Source organism: Mesoplodon bidens (assembly GCF_964165515.1).
Source record: "Mesoplodon bidens genome assembly, chromosome: 3".
In the NCBI taxonomy this organism is placed as follows: domain Eukaryota; kingdom Metazoa; phylum Chordata; class Mammalia; order Artiodactyla; family Ziphiidae; genus Mesoplodon; species Mesoplodon bidens.
The window spans coordinates 109,443,906-109,451,649 of NC_138178.1; positions in this window are offsets into that span (position 1 = coordinate 109,443,906).

Below are 7,744 nucleotides of genomic sequence, written 5' to 3' on the forward strand. Positions count from 1 at the left end.
GATCTTCCCAGACCGGGGTACGAACCTGCGCCCCTGCATCGGCAGGCAGACTCTCAACCACCTCGCCACCAGGGAAACCCCTGCACATACTTATAGAATTTTAATTACAAGTTTCTAAGCTGAGCACATGAGGAAATGAATTATTTTTTGGTGGAATATGGTTAAGTAAATGTTAGGATGTTTAATAAAAGAAGGTTTTCATTTGAATGAATGAATGCCTTGGTTTGGTGAACAACATTTAACGAGTACCTCCCTTCTGTTGTGTATTTGAGGTATAAGTTGGGTAAGTCATATCTCAGAAATATCAATGTTGGGTGAAGGAGATTGGCTTGGAAACAAAGGAACGAAATATAGGTTGGTAAGTGAAGTAGTAGAATCATGCACGAGAAGCAGCAGTGACAAGCAAGAGAGTGATTCTGCAAAAAGGTAGACACTGCTGATGTTAGAACATGATCCAGGTGCCTTCAAAGTAACTCTTTAGAACAGGAAACATAAATGAGGATCTGAAATTTTGTCTGTTTTATCCTATAAAGAATATCTGAACACAATGGCCCCTCCACCACTCTGTTCTTTGAATGTTCCAGCTTCATTTAGGCCAGACTTTGGACAAAAGCACATGAACAGCTCGGGGCTAACATGCGGGTCAGGACAGGGTACCACAGGTGAAGGGGGAGAGGAAGAGAAACAAGAGGGAAATGACCCTCTTGCCTTTGTTGGGAGCTCATGTGATGCCATATTTACACTTCTCAGTGTAGACTGCAGCACTGACTATGACCTCCTCTAATCTAGGAGCAGAACACAGAGCGAATGTGAATTGGTAGTTACTTAAGAGAGTAAATGCTCACTCTCGCTTTAGGATTGGAGAGTTCTAGTCCACTGCTCACAGTTTGGGATTGGGATGGAGAAAACCAACCCAATCAAGTCTGTCATCTAAACATCAACGCAAACCAAAAGATAAGCATAAATTTTGTCTATTTATTCAATTAGTTAGTTCGAGGTCAAGTTTTGTGCTTGAGCTAAGTGTCTGTGGAAATTCTTGTTTCATGCTGTTATAAAGAGACAACTCTGTTTCAACAGGCTTTGGATTCTGGTCCAGGCTCCAGACTGTCTCAAAATCCAAACAGAATCCTAAAATCTCTTCCTGCCTCTACCAGAACTTGCTGTATTTTCTTTGCCTCCTGCCACCACACAGTTGGATGGACACCAAGTATAGAAAATTTCAACCTCAAAGGAACATTTTAAGAAAGTTATGAGCCAGATTCAGTTATTTGCATAAGAATCATCTCTGAAATAATATTATTGCAATACACTTTTGAGCACAACTTAACTAAGTTTAAGCTCCAGATGGAGATGGACTTGGGTTGGAATGACAGTTTTGCCACTTATTAGCTATTTTACTTTGTGCCTTAGTTTTTTTATCTGTAAAATGGGGATAATAATTAAAATGGCATCATAGAGGTTTTGATGAAAGTGTCTAGTGAAATAATGTATATGCAGTGCTGAACATAGTGCCTGACTAACAAATTGCTCAACAAATCAGTAATAATTATTTTTCATACTGATTATAATTTTCAAGCATCAAGACTTAGATATATGTTTTGTGAGATCTCCAACAGTAAACTGGCATCTAAGCATTCTTTTAATTTTCTGTGTGCAAAATGAATGCAGTGGTTACCATGATATATGTTGCATCAGTACCCTCTCTCCCTGGCAGAGAGAGAAGCAGATGAAAATGACAATGGTATTATTTTAGTAAGAGTTTCGTTAACAAAAGGATAGGGCTTCCCTGATGGCTCAGTGGTTAAGAAACTGCCTGTCAAGGCAGGGGACACGGGTTCGAGCCCTGATCTGGGAAGATCTCACATGCCACGGAGCAACTAAGCCCATGGGCCACAACTACTGAGCCTGCGCTCTAGAACCCTCAAGCCACAACTACTGAGCTCACGTGCCACAACTACTGAAGCCCATGCACCTGGAGCCCGTGTTCTGCAACAAGAGAAGCCACCGCAATGAGAAGCCCGTGCACTGCAACGAAGAGTAGCCCCCCGCTCACCGCAACTAGAGAAAGCCTGCGCGCAGGACGGAAGACCCAACGCAGCCCCAAAATAAAGTAAATAAATAAATTTATATTTAAAAAAAAACCCAAAAGGATAAGAGTGAAATGTTTGTTAGTAAATTTCAACCTCACTGTGAGAATATCAGCAGAAGCTGATTAAAAAGCAAAGTTTTGATCATTTTAAAAAGTAAATCATTTAAGATTTTTATGCTGTAATACGCATAGGCAGTACATAGATCTAAGAATAAGTTTTATTTACTAATTACAGAATCCATTCGTTTTATACACACTGCACTCCCTGTCTTTCCCCTCTCCTTACCCCCCTCATTAATAGATTTAGAACTGACAGTGCTTTCACTTCTCAGTATAAAGAATAATTTTCTTCTGAACATAGAGACAACTATGAAATCGAAGTTTAAAACACAGTCCTCTTCTAACAGCGATTCAGATTTCCATTAAACCTCCTCCCACCCTCTCAAATTAAAATTTGAAAAGCAGAGCTCAGAAATAAACTGACAGGCACTAGTGCTTCGTTCATTTCCAGCAAGGAAGCACCAATTTGATTCCTACCATAACAATTTTTGCTGTTGCCAGTGCATCACATTTTTTTAACACAGATTCTCAAGTGATAGAAATCATCCCGTCACTTTGTTTCATAAAACTGACACCCTGGGGAAATGCAAAATAGAGTAGGAACTTTAGTGAGCTGCTCCTGCAACCCCTGCTAGGTATTCCTGAAATTCTCTTTTCCTCTTCAACTAATGTCATCAAGTCCCAATTGCTTGTTGTTCTTTTCTCCTTGTTCTGCTCATGTGCTATAACATCCCTTGGCTTCCCTCAGCACAGGAGTTGGTGTTTTTAAAAGTGTTACTCATAGATCGGGATTCTACTGCTGGCTGATGTGAATGCAGCAACAAAGAAAAAAAAAGGAACTTGATGAAATTATTTCACACACAGAGCAATAAACATGGAATAAATTACTACAGGAGATGATTCAAAGAGTTTAAGAAACACCTGGATTTGTTTCTGGAGGCAGTGGATTAGTGGAGTGAGAAGCAGGAGGGTGAAATGAAAGCACACTCACAAAGCAAAGTGTTAAGGTTCTAACCTCTTATTGAAATGGCACCTTTTGCATTTATCAGGAGCACCAGCTATACTGCAAGTCTATTTTAAGGGAGAGGTTTCTCTTATACCCTGGGAATAAGTCAGACTAAATCACAGGAGCTACCTTCCTAGTGGGGTTGGCCTCTGGCTTTGAGGAAAGGAAGTGAATGTTGGAAGGTTCTTCTCAATCCAGAAAGAGGGGAAGACTATCTGAATATGCAGGAACTAAAATTTAGCAATTGTTTTGAGATCCAGTCCAGGCTTGCCATATCAGCCACATCTCTGTCCTCCCTTCTTTCCAGGCCATTTCTGACTCTTCAGAAACAGCCATGCTCCTCCCAGCCCATGGGTGTGCTGCTGTTTCCTCTCCCAACTCTTCCCCTCATTCTTCAGGCCATGCTTTCCGTGACGTCTCAGTTTATAGTCATGTCTCCCTCTGTGTTCCCATACCACATGCAAAACGTCTTTATGTGTTTACTTTATTCATCTATACCGCCTCAAGTACTTAATAAATTACCTGGCTCATCATAGATGTTTAGTATTAAAAAAATTTATTTTGCCTCACTGTGTTCCAGAAAGGATTTAAAGTGCTTGATAGAAATAATAGCTAACTTGTGCCAGGCATTGCTCCAAGTGTCTCACGTGTTTTAACTCAGTTAATCCTCATAAGAGCATTATGGATGAGTGAGCTCGTCATGTAGGTACTAATATTATCCCTGTTTTGCAAGTGAGGAAATGGAGGTGCAGAGATGTTAATTAATTTGCCCAAGGTCAGCCTGGTAAAGAGCAACCCTGGGATTGGCCTCAGCCAGCTGGTTCCAGAGCTAGTACTTCTGGCCATGACTCTGACTACCTGAATACCTAACACAGCAAGGAAACAAAAAAAGGAAATAGGAGAAGGTAATATGAAAAAGCAGTTGAGATCATAAAATGGAGTTCTTAATTAGGCTAATTAAAAATGCATGTAATAAAGCCCTACACACATTATACTCAGTTTTTCAGCAGCCAATTTAAAAAGGTAAACTTGATCAATTAATCAGTTAAACAAAAGCAAATCGGTTACTCAGGAGAATATTCCTAGTATCAAAACCTGAAATAACTTTCTTCTATGGGGTTCATAAAATATGATGGTGTGTTCAGTCATTCCTTCACTCACCATCTACATTTATACATATCCAGTAGCAGATCTAGGTGTCCAAACAGAAAAGTGAGTCATAGGACAAACATTGGGTAAACTTACATATGACTATACTAAATGATGTGCTCTGATTTTACATATCCAAATGGACTACACACATCCACTCATTCAACAAATATATGTTGAGCCTCTACTTGGTGTCACATGCTGTTTTTGGCCTAATGAGTCGTAAGGATCCACAAAGGACCAAAGTCACTGACCTCATGGAGCTTAAGTTCAAATTAAGAGACAAATAATAAACAACAGTGTCAGGTGGTGTTAAAGAGCTAAAAAGTAAAAGCAGTTTAAGAGGACAGAGACTAACCAAAGAAAGGAGGGAAGACTTCACTTTTAGATAATAGAGTCAGGAAACACCTCTCTGAGCAGGTGGTAACTAAACAGAGACCTGAACTGAGAAACATCAGAGGCAATTATCTATTTATTTCCCTAATTATTTCAGCCTAGAAATCGGATGAAATATTATTACCTGCTTGTGTAATTTCAGGCCAATAAGATCAAATGTTCTTTGTTTTATTCTGTAAGTCTCCCTTTTTCCTTGATATGTTCCTTTATTTGTATTAAATACAAATTTCCTTTAGAGGTTTGAATATAAGCAAATGAAGAAAAGGAATGGGATATATTTTGTAGTTGCAATTCAGCAATAGTCTGAGAGTGATGTGATTAATTGAGTCTAATAAAAATCAAAAAAGCCTACACTGGAACCATCAAAAAGAAGACAATTAGAAACAGTATTAGATACCTTAGAGGTAAAACTTATGAAAAGTATTTCAAAAACATTTGTTCAACTTCATTTCCAAATAAAAACAGAGACTGTTTGGGCCTATTCACTAAGAAGTATGTTATTAAGATAGTCTGACTTTGGGAAATGCAGTATTTTGAACCTATTTGGTACAAGTTATTATATTCAAGCCTTGAAAATATATAGACTCTGGACCTGTGTGTCTGTCATACCTGGCAATTTTTGCCATTTAATACGTGAGTATGGAAAAGTTTGACCAATGGATAAAAACTGAAACAATGCTAATTTTTTAAAGCATGTGTTTGCAATATGTAGTCTAGATTAATTCTCCCTTTCAGAAGAGTCACTCATTCTCTTTTTATGTCCTCCCACCTTGTTCTTTGTAGAGCAATCAGCTATCTATTTTCTAACACTGCACAGTAAGACAAGGAACTTTTTCTCTATTGTGATTCAATGACTGTCAGATATCTGATTAATTTTAAGAAATTGAAGTTTTAGTCTTTAAATAGCTACTTCTCTCCTATGGATGTCCTCATGATATCTTACAAGTTTGTGGTTTATTTGGGGCCAATTTAAATGAAGATAGCTCTAAACTGCATCTCACTTATGTGAAAAAAAGATGCCATCATATACTTTCAGGAGCCTAGTACCTTGACCTTCTATCCTCTCGATATTAGCACCTTTCGTGTTCAATCTGAATTGCAAACAAGATGCTCCAGAACAAAAGGGAGTCATTTATTTTCTTCTTCACAATGATAATGCCCCATGGGATTTTGTCATTGGAAGGATGGGGGCCTTAATGCGCTGAGATAAACAATACAAATGGAATAAAAAGCAGAGGGGAAAGGGGAGCTTCTAAAACTCACAACCTGGACTAAGACTTAAGTGTACATCTATTTGTCTGCTAAAATACATATTAGAACCTTGATAGTTTCTTTGCAAAGTTAGTGCATGTGCTTAATTTAGACTCACTGTTTCAGCATCCAAGCAGCTACCATATACGGGTGGGGTAAGGACGCAAATTAGGTGTTGAAATCATATGATGTCACATAGACTCCAATATAACAAAGAGACCAGAGCTTTGTGAGTGCAGTTGCTTATGTACTATACAGTGCTTTTCTTATTTATAAAGCTGGGGCATACATTCTATTGCTCTTGTTCTTAGATTTTCAGACAACCATAATTTCTGGTCTTTTGTTTGAAATGAAGGCCTGCCTGGAAAAACTGAGGGTGCTGCCAGGCTTACTAAAAGACATTTTTTGTAGCACACTATATTCTTTACTCCACTACCCACCCGTTCCCCAACTCTTGGGTGTAGGGGGAGGGGCACAAGATTTGAGAAAGAGATGTGAATTATGAAACTGAAAGCACGTTAAAGCAATTTATGGACAGAATCTTGTCAAATGCTCTCTTAGCCAGAAAACACTGACATGTACTAGTGTATAGTAATGTGCATCTAAGCATACCTCAAAGACTATATTCCTAGAGTGAAATTATTTGTGAAATGCAAGTTACACTGGTTTCCTTTAGGAGAGGGAAAGAAAAGTTAAAATTCAGGTTGCATATCTGGAGGACTGAAGTAAGCAATCAAAACCAAACTTTTACATCAGATTCATTTGACATGATTTCAAAATAAACTAAGTTCAGTAAACCTGTTGGCAGAGAAGTATCATTTGTCAAGCGATTAACAGAGACACAATCTGTAATTACGAATTGCTGAAAGCAAGCCACTAATGAGAGAATGACTCACTCACGTTTTAGGGTGAAGGGGGAGGGGTCTCTCAGAAACTGTAATTTGATTTACAAAACTCTAAATAGCTAATGGCAGGTAACTCTTGCCAACTAACCAGCCAACTCTTGCAAGCTCATTAACAGAACTCCATGGTCTCACTGAAGGATAAACCATATGGAGGTGTCACTAAAAGCTGGAGATGAGAGACTGTAATTCATGTTCATTCCTTCTGTGAGTCGGTCATATGGGCATTGATTTGAGCCTTTGTTTATCTGACATGACCTGTTCTTAAGCAAGAAAAGAAAATAAGTTTTTAGGGGTTGTTGTGTTTTTCCCCCCTACCGCCTTATACTGCAGTTTTCAACCAATTATTAAGTTTCTTTATTCTGCACTTGTTCCTTCCCATATTTTTGTCACATTTTAGTTCCAACAAAACAATTGAATAATAGCATTACACAAGTGCCTACTGCACTGTTTGCTTGAACGATGACCTTAGAGTGTTGTTAAGTTCCTAGTCTATGATTTCCTTAGTGATTGATAACCATGGCTATAAGATCATTTTTAACTCTTTATTCACATGAACCTTGTGAATGCTGGAGGAGACACATGTGTGGCAACACACGGGTTATAAGGCATCATTTTATAAGGGGCTCTGTATACTTAGTCCCTTCCAACCTGGCTACAATACTAGTGTGTATCTATGCACTGCAATTTTCACTTAATATCTATCTGATCCAGGAATCTCTAAAAAAATTATCAGAATAACACATGAATATACTTTTAAAAATAGTACAGAAGGCTATTTAATGATAAGCAAGTCTCCTCATCTGCTTTTCTGTATCCTTAGTTCTATTGCTCAAGACAGTTTTAACCAGTTACATGTAGAATCTTTCATGGCTCTAAATAATAAGCTTT